Source organism: Urocitellus parryii, chromosome 1 (genome assembly GCF_045843805.1).
Source record: "Urocitellus parryii isolate mUroPar1 chromosome 1, mUroPar1.hap1, whole genome shotgun sequence".
Classification (NCBI taxonomy): domain Eukaryota; kingdom Metazoa; phylum Chordata; class Mammalia; order Rodentia; family Sciuridae; genus Urocitellus; species Urocitellus parryii.
The window spans coordinates 84,912,554-84,930,048 of NC_135531.1; positions in this window are offsets into that span (position 1 = coordinate 84,912,554).

Consider the following 17,495-nt stretch of genomic DNA (forward strand, 5'->3'; position numbering starts at 1 on the left):
ATGTCAGATAATCTGATGTACAGAGGGTTGATCTCTAGAAGTTCTTTGTTTTAACAAATGATAAGTAAATTCCTTCTAATAGAAAAGGAGGGATGCCAGATAGGAACTTGGCTATAGGAAAACTGAGCATAAGAATCAATAAATGGGATACATATAAAGACATGTTCAAACTTTATATTTCTTTGAATGATAACTTTTAATTAATGAAAAATTTTAAGTTGTTGAGAGATTTTATTTATTTATATGTGGTGCTGAGAATAGAACCCAGTGCCTCATGCATGCCAGGAAGTGTGCGACCACTGAGCCACAGCTCCAGCCCCAAATAATAACTAAAATTTTTAAAGAAGAACATTTTTAAATATCTTTATGGAAGAAATAACAGTTAAATATATTGAATATATGATAATAACACAAAGGAAATGACAATGTAAATGTGATTATACTAAAGAAGGTTTCTTATTTTTTTACATAGAGTTGCAATTTTTATTACATGTTTAAAAATACACATTTTGATCCCCAGGGAAACAACTAGAAAGTGATACAAAGAAGTGAAGATATAAATCTAATAATTTAAAATACAATGATAAATATGACATATTGTTCAAAAATGAAAACAGCAAGGAGCACATTGACTATAAAATAGGATGAACAGAAGGTAGGAGGCATTAACACCAAGCACATCAATTTTATAGTAACTATGTACTAAGATACTCAGATAAAAGCAGAAATTGTCAGACAGTACATAGAAGTAAGAATCAACTATGTGTTATTAAAAGATTCACATTTCAAATATAATTTTGACAATTTACATGAAACACAATAAAACCTTAAGGGCTCAAATCATCATAACCTACACAAGAAAATCTGAAAACATTTGTCCAATAAAGAAACCATTTTATAATACCTATCTAAAAAGGATGACTCCATTTCTAAATGGTATGATATTAAATTTTATGGTGGAAAACTGAGGGAAAGGATGTCATCATAAATTGTTTTATACCAAAAACCAACTCAGATATTATGAGAAAAAATTGGATAGCGATATTTCTCAAAAACACAGATTCAAAATCCTTAACAGAAATGGTGGATCTGGGGGTATTATGGCAGTTGCCTAATTTTGAAATATCCCACAATTTTCCCCAAGTAAGGTCAAAGTCAACAGCATTTGTAGAAGGCAAATGTAATTTTGTCTTCATAATGTAAAGGGAGAAACAAACTAAATAGATAGTTTAACAAAAAGTTTAACACTATCAACAAGAACAAAAGCTCTGTAATCTATGCTGCTAAAAGCCTGTTGATGATGGATAAGGCGGGGCTTAAAAAATTGTGTAAAAGAGTACAAAGGGCAAAGAGGGTTAGAGAAAGCTGTTAAATCTCCCAGGAAAGAGGATCTAAATGCTCTCTTGTTAACCACAACATGGGATGTCAAAGAAGATGTTCAAAAGTGAGTAGAACAAAATGGAGCAGTCTTTCAGAAAAACATTTTTCCTTGGGGAAAATGGACATATGGAAAGGAAATGGTAGTCTTTAAATATGTGGCAGTGAAAGGGAAAAATGAAAGAAAAGAATAACAGGTTTCTAAAGAATTAGTGAGAAACCAGACACATTAAATCTCTTACTTCCACCTTCCCCCAACAATATCATTCATAAAACAAATTGCACAGGGAGGTTCAGCACTGACAACTGTGGGTACCCTAGTTTCAGAGCTCTATTTATTAAAGACATGGAGATTGAATTTTAAAAATCAGACTAAATGCATACAATATTATGCTAAGGAAAAGAATTGCAAAGAAAAGCATTCAGGCTGATAAATATTATTTCAAAATAAGCAAAGAGAAAGCTGAACAAAATGGTTACAGAATGCCTAAATTGAATAGAATGTTTCCAATTGTCCAAAAAAATTAATCTGATACACATCATCAAACACCAGAAGTATTCAAATATGAAAAAAAAAGTTCTATATACACAACTGTAGAAATATTTTATATAAAATAAAAATTCTCTTAATACAAAGATGAATAGGAAAAGACAAAGATTTTTGTGAGGAAAAAACCTTTTGCTATTTTGAGATATAATAAAGCATTGAATACACAGTAGAAATCACTAAATTTCAACAAAATAAGTGAATACACAATCTTATTCCACAAAACTTAAATGCACAGAGACATGCAAGATAGCATCATTAATGATAACAAAACTAACCAGAAATACACTGACCAACAACAGAAAACTAATTAAGAACTAAATTATTACACTAATTTTCATGGTTATCAAGGCAATCTTCGTATTTCATGCATGAAAAATGTTTTGTTCTGTCAGATGACTCATTGAGTTTTAATATATTATGATGCTTCAGTCATATATAAGAAAGGAAGGAAGAAAGGAAGAAAGAAAGGAACGGGGAGTGAGGGGGGTGGTGAGAAAGTTAGTTCACCCTCTAGAATAATATAGTGGATATGCAGGTGAATTACATTTAGCAATCTTTTCCATAGTGTCAACAATTTTGTAAACAGCATACATCATTTTTGTAATGTGTTTTAAAATTGCATTTCTCAAAGGAATCTTGCTATCATTTTCTCCCTTTGGTTTCATTTCCAAATTTTCATTTCCAATGATTTTTTTAACTTAAATTAAAATTAAATAGTATTTAGAAATTCAAGGACAACTTGTTTCATAAATGAGTTGGAAGAGAGAACAAGAAGAGACATTGCCAATAGGAAGTATTAAAGCAAAAGCTTAAAATTCAATATTTAATCATGATTGCTCTTTCTTAGGCCAGAGTATATTACTGAGCCAGCTTATGTTAGTTTAAGTGAGCAGTGAAACTTAGGTTCACTTCCTGGAAGGTGGTGTTATCACTAATGCTTTGCCAAAACAAAGGGATGACTTTGAAAGAACTCAATCTAATTTAATTCAGTTTAGTTGCATATGTACATATTTCCTTTTTGCAGTTTAAAGAACAGATGGATGCTTTTATTAGATAAATAATCAGATATCTAAGTGCTTGGGGTCACAGGTATGGATGGGAAGAAGTTTTGGTACTATAATTTCATTTGAATTACTTGGAAAATTAATGAAAAATGTTTTGTGAACATGTTTTTTTTTGTGTGTGTGTGTGTATTTTATATGAGTGTCCTTTCCAATTCTCTTGCTCACACTCTAGAGGTCTAGAGTTGTGTGACTTAGACATATCTTCCCACTTCCACCCTGTATTAGTCAGAGCTCTCTCTTTATATAAAATAAAAGGCTATTTATTAGATTGGCTTACATGGTCAAAAGCTGGATATTCCCACCAAGGCTGACTGTATACAGGGCCCAGGAAAAACAGCTACACAGTCCAGGAACCTGGAGCCTCAGAACAAGAAGAATCAATGATGAGCCCCAGTCTGTGCCTGAAGACGTGGAAACTTCCAGAGAATCAGTGGACAGAGTCCACGTAGGAAAAGTGAAGGAGCTGGACTCTGGTATCCTCAGACAATCAAAACTGCAGTCAATGCACCCACTCAATAATAATGAAGTTTTCATCTGCTTCTATTTCCTCCTTCTTCCACACTTATTCCATCCAGCCCCAAACTATTGGACTGTAGTGCCCACATTCAGGGCACTCCAGTTTGTTGTCCCACATACAATCATCTGTAGAAACACCTTCATGGACACACCTAGAGTTCTCCAATTCCTAGGAATCTCTTAATCCAATCAAGTTGACAAACCAGTATAGCCATCACAAACTATTTGCAATAATTCCTTACTTAACTGCTATACCCTTGGACATGTGATAATACAGAGCCAACATTAAATGAGGACTTTGCACTTTCTTTGTGTAAGTTCCCAACTTTGCTCAAAGTCAAGAAATCTGGCAAAGGGCAAGAATTTAGTTTGAAAGTTGGACCTGACTAGCAAGGTAAAGTCCATTTTGTAAAGACACTGTGTTATTGATTACTATTTTGCATTAAAAGAGATGTAGCTTCTAATATGGTTATTTTATCATTTCATAAAGTTATATTCATTTGTTTATATTGATCTGTGCATATATATTCCTCATCTTCATCTAACCCCTAAGTTAAAAATTAAATTGTTAATATAATAAAAGATATTTAGAATATTAGCTGAGTGCAGGAATTTGTAAACCTAAGTCTATGGCTAAATATTTATGCTGGATGATACAGAAGAAAAATTGAAAGTTTATGTTCTCAATGTTTAAGTCCATTAAATAAAACAATTTATAAACCAATTGTTGCACTGTTAACTCTATTTTTTCTAATATCCTATGTGAAGGCAGAGAAAGAAAAGGTCATTTAGGCTCAAGAAAATCAAGGATGGCTTCACTAGACCATACTTGAGCTGTGTTGTGAGTATGTCAAATGTTTATCCATCAGAAAATAAAGGAAGGATGATGCACACCTGTAATATGCAAAAGCATTGAATCTTAAAACAATATGGAAAATTCAGGGAAATGAAAATGATTCCATATGGAGGAAGAAAGAAGAGTAATCATGAGACAGAAGGAATTGATCCATACACATAGTTAAGAAATAGATTTTAGGAGGGCCTTACAATTCACATTCAGAAATGAATGTGAAGTAATATTTGTGTTCCAAATAATAAATATTAATAATAACAGAGCATGTTAACACTTACTGTTCATTTATTATATAACATTGCTAAAGACTTTTCTTTCCATAGCATCTAAATTTTCACAACAGTTCTATGATAAGAGAACAAGAGAATATTTCAGTTCATGTTTTAGAAAATTACTTTAGCATTAGCAGGGGAGACAACACAAAGAGGAAAATGCCTACAAGCAAACAAAACAATTTATGGGGCTATTGCTATATTTCACGAATATAGAATAAAGAATTGTAGTATTGACAAGAAACACAAGAAATCCAGTTTTGATCAAGATTTTGTGGTGTGGCCATTTCTATCTCTCTGAGGTCTTGACTTTCTCACTAGTAAATTTAGTAGAAGAGAAATTGGGCAAGAAGTTCTCTAAAACACCAGACCCTGACATGTTTGGGTACAAGGAATTTGTTTGGAAAAAAATTCTAGTGGAAAGAGTAAAGACATAAAAGTTAAATATATACATATACATATATATATATATATATAAAGAAAGGATAATATAGGCCTGTAATATGCAAAAGCATTAACTCTTAAAACAATATGGAAAATTCAGGGAGATGAAAAATGATTCTATATGGAGGAAGAAAGAAGAGTAATCATGAGACAGAAGGAATTGATCCATAAACATAGTTAAGTAATAGATTTAGGAGGGCCTAAATCTATCTATCTATCTAAATATATATATATATATATATATATATATATATATGCTTATATATTTATATATATATAATTATATAAGCATATATATATATATATAATAATCTTTGTGTGTGTGCACATGAAAACCTACCTATGATTGAAATGGGAAGCAATTGTGCTTGGGAACTGCACAGTGCAGCTGGGAAGGTAAGGGAGATTTATTACTGAGGCAAGAACAATCAAGAGTGCTGGCTTCACTCTCCCACTGCTTTGATAAACTGTTTTACTCAGCTTTTGCATCACTGGGACCGAAATACACAACTAGAGCAACTTAGAGGAGGCAAAGTTTATCTGGTTATCAACAGTTCTCAGTCCACAGATCACTGACTCCATTGCTCTGTGCCCAAGTTAAGGCAGCACCTTGTGGGGGAAGAGGTCAGTGGAGGAAAGTAGCTCCACTCATGATGGGGTCAGAAAGCAGGGGTTGGGGTGGGAAGGAACCAGAGAGAGGTGCACCTTTCACTCTTCCCCAGTGACTCAGTTCCTTCAGCCAACCTCTACTTGCCTGCAATTACCACCCAGTCAGTCCATTCAAGCTGGGTTGGACTGATCAGGCCAAAGCTGTCACAATTCAGTCAGTTTAACTCCAAACATTTCTGCATTAACACAGACCCTTTGGGGGTGGGGGGGAAGGGAGTCATATCCAAACCTCAACAGTAGCCAACAATGTCAGCCATAAAACTCGGTACTTACTCTCTGCTTCTAAAAAATCAACAGCACTCTGACATTTTTTGTAGTTCCTACCTCAACCTATTCTTAGCTCAAGCTCTTGATGTGATAGATTCTTACTGTAGGTCCAGTGGAGTAGCAAGTGACCAACAGCTAACTTCTTAATACTTTGCCAACACAGTTAATTGAGAATGGACAGAAGAATCAAGTCTGGTGTTATGGTCTGAATGGCGCGTACCCAAAATTCATATATTGAAACTTATTAGCCAATATGTTGGTATTAAGACTTAATAATAAATGATTATGTCTTGATGGTGGAGCCCCTCATGGAATAAGGTTAAGGATAAGAAAAGGCCTGAAGGGCTGAGATTGTGGCTCGGTGGTGGAGCACTTGTCTCACACATATGAGGCACAAGGTTCAATCCTCAGCACCACATAAAAATAAATAAATAAAATAAAGATATTTTTTAAAAAAGAAAAGGCCTGAAGGAATGCAATCCTTCTCTTACATTTTTTTTCTGCATTAGTCCCTTTCTTGGTTCTGCCTTCTGTCTTTTAAGGACAAAGGAATAAGTTTCCATCTTGGAGGCAGGGAACAGGCTCTCCTTAGTTCCCCCAACTGTGGCCACCTTCATCTTGAACTGCTCAGCCAACAGAACTGTGAGAAAATAGATTCCTGTTCTATATAAATTACCCAGACTGTGATATTTTATTATAGTATCACAAATACATTAAGTCATCTTCTTAAGGAGAGTGGATCTCGGAACTTTATCTTGGACTAATGAAACGAAATGTAATTTATTTAATTATTTACTTTTGATACTCAGCCCTTATCCACTGAGCCACAAATCAGCCCTTTTATTTTTTACTTTTATTTTTTCACTAAGTTGTTTAGGGTCTTGCTAATTTGCTGAGGTTGGCCTTGAACTTGCAATTATCTTGCCTCAGCTTCTTTAGTCTCTGCAATTACATGCTTACACCACTCTGTGTAGCAAAATTGATTTATTTTGTTCTTAGTTTCATTGCAGAATCATCTTGCCTTAAGAATTGCTGTTGGCATCTTGCATATAATTAATAAAGAATTGTCAGTGTTCACAGGCAAAATAGGATATACAGATTTTATATATAGTTACTAGATATGAAGATAAAGATTAATGATATTTTAGTTACATTTTTGATAACTTTAGTATGGCTTGAATAAAAGATGAACACTTGCAAAGCATACATGTATAACCAGGTAACATCATTTGAATCTTGAACTGAGCTGTATCTCAAGGAATATCTACCACAAGATCTTTTAATTTTCTTTTTTACTTTATATGAGCCAAGAACTTCCCATTTTGCATAAGCAAAACAATACTGAGTTCAAAGTTTTGGTCATTTGAAACTGAAAGACAGTATATGTAATGTATTAAAGTTTATTATTTTCTTAAGTAGATCCCTCATTTTTAAATTTCAAATTTCCAAAAACTTAGATTTATGGAGTTTGATAAAAATATAATTAAAGCTCTCTATCTAGCAGACAAATTGTACAAAAGTGTTTATTGCAAATGATCATTGATAAACAGTGCTTATTTTATTGTCACAGATAATAAGAATACATTGTTATACCCATATTCAATGTAATAAGCCTTTCCCATAACTATTATAAAGAAAATACTTTCAGAATTCCTCATTCTTACCTCAGTATATTTAGATAGTCTTTAAATTATTTGAGATTTGCAAGATTTTTCTATAAATCGCTAAATTTTTCTAGCCAACTGAAGTGAAGGGGGTGGTCCTTGGTATTGCTAGATTCAGAACCTATATATACATAAGGTAATATATCTTCTACTTTAACATTTTGAGTTATCAATATTTTAATTTATATAATAAATGATTTCATATTCTAGGGTTTAATACTGATATTTATATGCACCTAATTTTGACATACATCTGGCATTTTTTTAATAGAGGAAGAGTATAATCAAGCTTGTACATGCCATACCATATTTTTTCAGAGAAGGTTTTTGCCTGGACTTTTTGTCAACATTCATGTTTTCATATATGTATCAAAATTTTATATCTGAGATCATTACAAGTCCTAGGGAAACAATGGAAAACTATATTTTTAGAATTAATAAAATATTTAAGTTTTCTATTTTTATTGTTCCAACAAAGAAAGATAATTACTAGACTTCAAGAACCTTTTTTATAGAGCATATGCAACTTATCTAATATGAACTGTTAAAGAAATTCTGAACTCTAAATTTAATTATTATTTTAATATTATAAAGAAAACTAAATGAAAAAATATTTCTCTATATCCTTTGCAACAAGTTTACTCAAAAATTAATTCTGTATTTCTATCAGATTTTATAATTAATAGCAGAACTTCCTGAAATCTCTCCTTGTTCTTCAGTGAATTTGGAATATATTTTAATTCAGCAAAATGTATCACAGAATATATACATAGGTATTATACTTACATAATTGATAGTAAAGCTATTTTAGCTGTTTTTTAAACTACATTAGCATGCTCTAATAAAATCTGAATGGTTGTAACATTTTATGAGGTTTTAACTTTTTTTCTGAATATCATAGTGATTAAAAATGTTGGGTCTGTGTCTGGGCTGCATGAGTTCATCTTTCAGTTATACCTCTCTCTAAAGTGGTGTGGTTGGGCAAACTCATTCCTAAAATGGTGACTTTGGGCAAATTTCAAGTAGTTTAAATGATTAAATGAATTAGTACACTTAAGCTGTCCACAAATACGTATTGAATACTGGGAAAAGTAGATATTAGGCACAGATGAGAGGACAGGTAAACTGTTTTCAATTAGGAAAGAGAGATGATTTAAAAAAAAAACCAACAAATATGAAATATGTGAGGTGGTGATCAGTTAAAAAGAAAAATGAAGCAAAGTTTCAAGGTGGAGAATGATAGCAGGAGAGCTGTTTTGAGATTGGATAGTCACAGGTTCAGAAGAAGTGAGGATGCTGGCAGTGGGGCTATAAAGATAGTGCTGGAAGAGAGAACAGTAACGGCAAAGACCCTGAGGACCAAGGAGGAGACTGGTATGAATTGAGCTGAGTGAGAAAGGGAAAGAGACAGAGAAGATAAAACTAGAATGGCAGCTATAAGCAAGTCTATGATCTACAGTGTAAGGCATGCAATGGCTTGGTTATTTATTCTAGGTAAAATAGTAACAATTGAATGATTTTGATTAAAACAACAATCTGGGTGTTATTTTGAAAGACTGATTCTGGCTGCTAGGTGGAGAAGAGAATTCAGGGCAGGATGCCCAAAAGTGATATAACTGTTCAGAGGACACTGCACTGTTCCCAGGGAGCCAACTAAAACCTTGTGGTGATGATGTTCTAAATCTGCACTCAGCAATATGGTAGTAACTAAGAACTTGCTGTTATTCAGCACTGAAATGTTGTCAATGGCTGAGGGGTTTTGTTTTTCAATATAATTTTATTTAACATTTTTTAGACTTTAACTTAATAGCTACACTTGAACCTCCCAGAGATCTCTCAGAGGAAATACTCAGAAAAATACTAGATAGACAATAAGCATTCAATAATCAATATCTCATTGCATTATAAGTGAGTATTCAACTTATAAGCATTCAACGTTCTTGCAGACAAGGAAAAATAATAAATAATGTTTGTAATAACAATTGATAGTTTTATAGTCATTTATGTGTTTCCCAGGAGAAAGAGGACCAATAGGGTATGCCTATGTACACATATATATAAATATAAACATATAGGAATATATAGTAAGCATGTATCTTCACAGTTATGTCAGCTGGCAAATCCAGATTTCAGGGTAGAACAGCAGGCTGGAGACCCAAGAAGAGTTAATATTCTAGTTGAAAGTACCTGCTTTAATGGAGACATAAATTACATGCATAACTATTTGTTTGTAAAAATAATAGTAAACATTTATAGGAAAGCATTTATATACATCATTCAAGGGTCCAGTTTCAAATACAAAATCAAAAACAAGATAAATAGAGCAAAAGGAGAAGGGGGTGGGCGGGCTGGGTGGACAGAAGGGAAAGGAGAGGTACTGGGGTCTGAATTAGAACAAGATATATTCCAGCTTGTATAATGATGTCAAAATGGATTCTACTGCCATGTATAGCTAAAAAGAACCCATAAAATAATGATAATGATAATGATAATGATAATAATAATAAGGTTTACAGTAGATAGCTGCAGAAATTGTTGGTGAAACAAATTCTGCACACCTAAGAAAAATGTAGTGGAAATAAGAATGAGGGTTAACTGTCATGTTTCATGCAGAATAGAGAATTATTGTTAGAATAAAAATCATTCAATTCCGAAATAAATTTTTGAGATACAAGAAGGCATAACACGGAGAAATGAGAAAGAAATTTGAGTACATCACACTTATATATAATGGTACTATATCGATTTCCTCAGCATCTTAGCAGGTCCACAGGTGATGGATCTCCTGATCTAAGAGTTCATCTGCAACAATGGCTTTTCCTGGTTTGCAAGTTGACGGCCTTGTGAGTTTGGGGCCTTCTGTCTTTCCCCATCAGATTTTGGTCTAGCCAAGCCTTTATAATTATATGAGCTAATTCCTTAAAATCTGTCTGTCTCTTTCTCATTCTCCCTCTCTCTTCTGCCTCTCTCTCTCCCTCTCTCTCTCTCTCTCTCTCTCTCTCTCTCTCTCTCTCTCTATATATATATATATATATATACACACACACACACACACACACACACACACACACACATGCACTCATATCTATATGGACAGATGTAGATACAGAGGCATGTACACACACATCTCTTTGCTCTTGACTCTAGGTGTTGTTTCTCTGGAAAACAATACAATTAGTAATTATTAGATTTAATAAGAAAATAAGAACTTTAGAGAATTTATATAAACATACTTTGACTCATGTAGAGTTAAAATCATCATTAGTGTAATGAAGAATATTTATATGTACTTGAATGAAAAACAAAGTAAAAAAAACCAAAATATATTGTTAATTTTGCTACTGAATTTAAATTATAAATTTTAGTGATGTTATATATGTATTATATAAATTTTAAATAAAATCCATATATTTTAGTGATGTTATATATGTATTATATAAATTTTATATTTGAAAATATGCATTAATTTGTTTTCTTTACTTAGATACTTTAAGAATTTACACATGGTACCTTCTTCCAATTGACATCATCATTACATGATAGAAAAGTAGGCATTTGTTAGAATTCTAATATTCCAATAGAAATATGTTGAAACTGAATGACTGAGATTTATATGAAAATTTACTTTTATTTGATATTTTAACATATTAACTTTGAAAACCTACTGCTTTGAGAGAAAAAAAATCCACATAATTAGTTAGATACCATTTTAGTACTTTTACATAGATCATTTATCCTAGTGTATATCAAAATTATTCTTTCATAGAAACTAAAATGAATAAACAGCAATTTATTTGTCTGTTTTTAAGAAGAACTATGCCTTCAAATCATATTCTCATGAATATATTTATTCATGGAATATTAATAAGCACTGCAGGACTTCAATTTCTATGAATACATTTGCTCAGATAGTCTGATTTTGATACATAGCAAAAACAATCATTTCCTAATGATTACAGCCTGTGTGAGTGATATAAAAATAAAGAAAACATGTGTGGTTTATAAATATATTTTTAAAAAATAGAGCAAATTGCTAAAATGTGAAAGGCAATTAAAATTATTCAGCTAAGTCCAATGGCATTGTGTCCTTCAAATAGTACAAAAATTGTAAAAATGCCTCAAAAATACAAAAAGAAAAGTAAAGAGAACTCTAGTTCCAGGTTTAAATAAATGTAAAGTATGGAGTATATTGGATTAAAATGGCTTGAGTACTCTTTAGTAAATCTGAGGATTTCTCAAGGACACAGGGGACAATTCTGGACATACTGTTTTTCTGGCTGAAAGCTTTGGGGCTCTTTTAACAACATGGCAGGTATTTTAGGGTTCTGACAACTTTGTTACAAATTTATAAGTTCCCTAAGATTTAGAGAACATAGTGGCAATTATTCGCATACCCCTTCTGGGACATATTTTGTCTAACCTTAGGAAGTGACTCATTTTGATCAATGAAGATCAGTCAAACATTATTTCAAGCCACATGTAAAAAATATCTGCACTTGATCTCCCTTAATGTGAGGTAATATTTAAAGTATTAATATTACTACTAATAATAACTATAATTTATGAAGATCATACTATATTAATTACACTGAATGCTTCAAATATATTATTCATTTAATACAGTTACTGCAATTATCCATATACAAGAATACTTGGACTTAGATAAATTACTTGACTTCCCTAACATGCTAATCATTCAGGAATACAGGCAATGCATTTCTATGTTAAGACACTACCAACTTTCAAACTATGAACTTTTAAAAAATTATAAATAATGAAATACCTTATTTAATAATATATATTATACACATCATCTGTAGTTTCTGTGTAATTTCTAGACTAATCATTATTACACTATTAAAGGGATACTGTTAGCACAATTTTGAAATGGTATAAAGTCAAACTTTTATTTTTATAGTTTCAATATAAATTTTGCAGATATCTTCAATTCATAGACACTCAGGAGTCAGAAATTTATCAGTTTCTTTTCAAGAATAGTTACATCAGAATGAGACCTTGTGTAAAAAAATCGGAAAAATGGTGAGCAGAATTTCCAGGTGAATTTAAACCTTAGATTTAAGAGATCCCAGCTGATAGAAATAAAATTAAGTTGGGCCTATAACTAAATTTTCCATTATATTACATTAGCTAAAAAAAATATGAAATTTTGGGGCATCTGGTGGCACTGAAAAGTGTGTCAAAAATGAGTTATGTTTTTATAACAGTACCTTGGTACATTCCCTAAGGTCAAGGTGTAGCAGTTATGCTGTTGGAGACTGATTATTTAGGAAGGTAAGATAGTAGTAGTTGTTTTTAACCAAGGGAAGGAATGGTTGGACCTGGTTGGAGACACAGTGTGAGAGGTCATGGTGGCCTTAGAGAAGAATCTAGAGAGTATAAGTGGACCAAAGGGTAGACTTGACTTGATCAATGAGGGACCTAATGAGAATATTGATACTTCTGATTAAGTTTTAAAATGGCACAGATAGTCATAACCACTATCAAATTTCCTTTGGGGTATGAGAATGTAGAGAGATACATTTTGTGTTTTAGTCAGCTTTTAATATGTATAAAGTAGTCTTAAAAACAAGGCATATGTTTTATATTATTGAGAAATTTTAAAAATAATGGTAAAACCAATATGGGTATTTTTAAAACTTAGTTTTTCAGAGTCAGTGTATCAATGTGAACCAATTTCAATTAGATATATATACTTATACATAAAGTTTTTTCTCATATTTAACTTATCCAAATGCGTGCTTTAAAATGTATATTTTACTTAAAATTATAAAGCCAGTAATATTCATGCAGAAGATATTTTGTAAAAATCAATATAATTTCCATTTGGGCTACTTTCAGTATCTTCCCTCTTAATATCTTTAATATTGAAAATAATAGCATTTCAACTCCCTTTTCTTTTTTTCTTCTCTCCTGTCCAATTGATCCGGTGTGTTACTGATTGCTTTGTAGCAGAACAGCATGAGTTACTACTTCTAAACAATATGATTCCACTCAAAATGATGCCTTTGGGCTACCAATCACAGGCAAAGCACAGCATGAGGGTTGTAATACAAAATGTGAACTCTGCCCATGATCCACAAAGACATGCTTTTCCTATATATCTTAGTAATTTCCCATAAAATTGGCTTCAAAGTGTCTTCTCATTTTTTAAAACTGAAAAACAAAAAATTAAATGGAAATTTCTACAACTTAAAGTCTCTCTCAAAGAATTTAATACTTGCCATTGGCTATTTTATTAACCAAATGAAAGTGAAATCTTCCTAGGTTTCTTTATATATTTTAGTGTAATAATTTATCTTTTAATATAAATGAGCAGAATAAAACACAATTGTTTGTTTTCTGCTTCTTTGCTGGTTTTAATTCTACCTTGGGTGATACTTTGTGAGTAAACTAAACTTTAATAAACACTGTAATTCAGAAGCCTTCTTAACTTCCTTTTTTGTATTTTTTAAATTTATATATGACAGTGTAATGTATTACAATTCTTATTATACATATGGAGCACAATTTTTTATATCTCTGGTTGTATACATAGATATTCAATTAACTTTCAATTCCTTGGTTCATCTAAAATTTGATTCTAATTTTTTAAAAAAACCTAAAATCACTGCAGCAGTAATGGTGGAGTAAAGAGGCAATACAATTTCAAAGGAATGTTTATCTTCTAAACAGGATAGATAATTGTTTTTAAGAGCAAAATAAATTGCTATATCTTATATTTATTGTACCATTGGCAGCTTATAGTTAACCATATTATTTATTTAATATATTATTTAATATATCTTAGATTTATTGTATGACTGGCAGCTTATAGTTAACAGCTTATAGTTTTCAGTATTAGTTACTTAAAATATGTTGAATTTAATAGAAAATTCCTGGATGAGATTTTTAAAAATCACAATTGGATAAAGCAACTTTATTCAAATTTGTTTTTCTCTCTCCTATGGTCAAAGGTACATTTTATGAAATAAAAAATACTGAAATATTATCCAGTCTCTTTCCCAAGACAAAGAATATGAAAATGTTATCAGTGAATGAAAACATAATTAATCTGAATACCTAGTGTCCAGGCTGCAGAGCCTTAGGAATTAAGAGATGCTGGGTGGCAATCTAATAATTTTCTGGATATCCGATGCTGAATGGAAAAATAAATAAAAGGGTAAATAAAGAGGGGAAATAAAATTTACAAGGAATTTCTTCTTTCTGATTTCAGCAGTTATGGTTCAACTGGAACCCCAGAATGACAAGCATGTCTAGAAAGATTTGATAGACAACTACTCAGACAAAACAAACACAGAACCCTTTCACATCACTTAATCAGCAAACAGTTATAGCATACTACAAACCAAAGGTGAAAGGTATATATTCTCAGTGAAATGTTTTTGTTCATATTGAACTTCCTGGTTTAGCAAGCCATTGCTCTACTTACTTGCTTGATTCAACATGATTCTTTTTTGTCTTATTGTGTGGTTTTCTAATACAAAGACATATAAAAGCAGTTTCTCTTAAATTTATTTGGTGGGAATCAAGGGGGAAAATTATTCTTCTTATACAAGGTTAAAGCACAAAGCCTGGAGCAGTAAGTTTCCCTACAACTAATTCATCAAGTTCCAAAGGTTTCCTCCTGGCTATTCCCAAACAAAGTTCCTAAGACATGGTTGATATGCACCATTTTTTTCTCATATGTGACTTTATTCTGAAGATGAAAATTTTTATCCAAATCACTTTCCTTAATGCTTGCAGGGAATTGAGCTCAGAATATATTGATTCTTATTTGATACAATGAACTTTTTAAGACACACATAACTAAATTAATGAAATATTTTGTTATTTTCTCCCTCATGTAACATATATATATATATATATATATATATATATATATATATATATATATAAAGAACGACTCATATACATGCTCTATACATAAAATCCAAAATATATTAATTTCAAATTTAATTTATGGAATAATAAGTATTTGACAAGATAGAAATCTACTGTTTTTATACAGTTGAGTTACATTTGGATAAAATTATAGCCTTTAGTAATAAATTTTAATTTTCTAACACTCTATACTTGTTATAGTATTTGTTTTTACAGTGAATTTTTTTGTGAATCATTATTTATCAGATCGCCAAAAAATAGACTCCTGCACAATTTTGGCCAGATTTGGGAGAGAATGATATAGTATAAAGTATACCAGATTAATTATTTGAAGACTGGATATTATGCTTAACTCATTTCATAAATAGTTTTGAACTCATGAAGTAGGTCTTGGGGTTTGATTTTACCTCATGTAAAGTGAAGGTTCATTACTAAAGCACTTCTAGGTTTTACTTAGCAATACTATGCTATGATCCACGAGACTTCTCATGTCCTAATTATAAAACTTCTGAATTTGTTGTGTTATAAAAAAAATTAAGTTTTTAGATGCAATGAAAGTTGTTAAGAAACAAGTAAACAAACAAACAAAAATAGGACTTTATCCTGGATTGTCTGGGAGAGCCTACTAAAGTCACTTGAACTCTTATAAGTGAAAGCATGTATGGAATGCCCGGACATACTGACAAGGGATTCAATTTAGCCTGGGCAGTGAGGAAAATATTCTCTGGAGAAATAACAGTGGATGTAATATCTGTAATACCTAAAAGACAAGAACCAGTAATCTAAAGGGATTAAAGAATATAAAATGTATTGTATAACCCCAGTGCTTTCATTATTTGCCTTTATTTATCTAAAACCATTTGCTTGATTCCTACCATGTTCAAATAATCTGTAGGCTTTGAAAATATAAAAATGAGTTAAACACAATTCCTAACAACAGGGAATTCAACCTCTCATGAGCCATTTGCCACAGAAGAGCAGTAATCAAATTTGTATCTTTCACTCTAACAATTCTACTTCTCATTTCCTGTTCCAACTCTTACATGGAGGGAAAAAAAGCAAATGTTTGTTTCAGGATCAAATGACACAATGATTTCCTGAATATTTTATTATTTCCAGTTTTCTAGTCTTCCCTGGTGCTCAGAGGGCATTGAACATTTTTGGCAAGTTTTTCACACTATTTGAGCTAGGTCACTCATCACTGGTACTATAATGGCTGAACAGAAGTGGAGCACACTCTTTGCAGCTGATTGTTTTTCAGGTGTGCTCTTTATAGCAGTCCTAATAGGCAGACAGTTCACTGCATCTCTAGCTGTTGGCATATGGCATCCAGGAGGACAAGGCAGCCCAGACAGCCCATCAGATTAACCATGTAATAGACCCAGAAGCTGCTTTAAAGCCGTAAAACAAAATTGCTTATGGAGTCTGCCAGCATGCCAGATGCTGCTATTGGAAGAAATATCTTCCAGTGCTTAGCAGCTGGGTACCAGAGTTGCCAGGAAAGCAGGGGAGGGGGTGAGAGGTAAAATGAGAGAGAGAGAGAGGAAGGGGAAAGAGAGAGAGGGAATTGATTATTCTCTACCAATAAGATTGATTTTTGCAAAATAACATATTATAATTATAGTTATAAATGTCAAATGCATTATTTTATAGCAAAGGTTAAAATTAGGTATCTCACATGCATTGCAGATATGCGACTATTAACCTCCATTCTCTATACAATCCTTAGGCAGCTGGTTGATTATTATCTAAATCAGAACACTGAGAATCTTGAATATGAATGGGAATTTTCAGGCTGTTTCCAATATGCTTATTTTATTGATATTTTGCATAATAACATTCTTGCCAACAGAATATAAATTCTGTATTTAAACAAGGTAAGAAATAATGTTTTCATATTAGCATTCACTTGTTTAT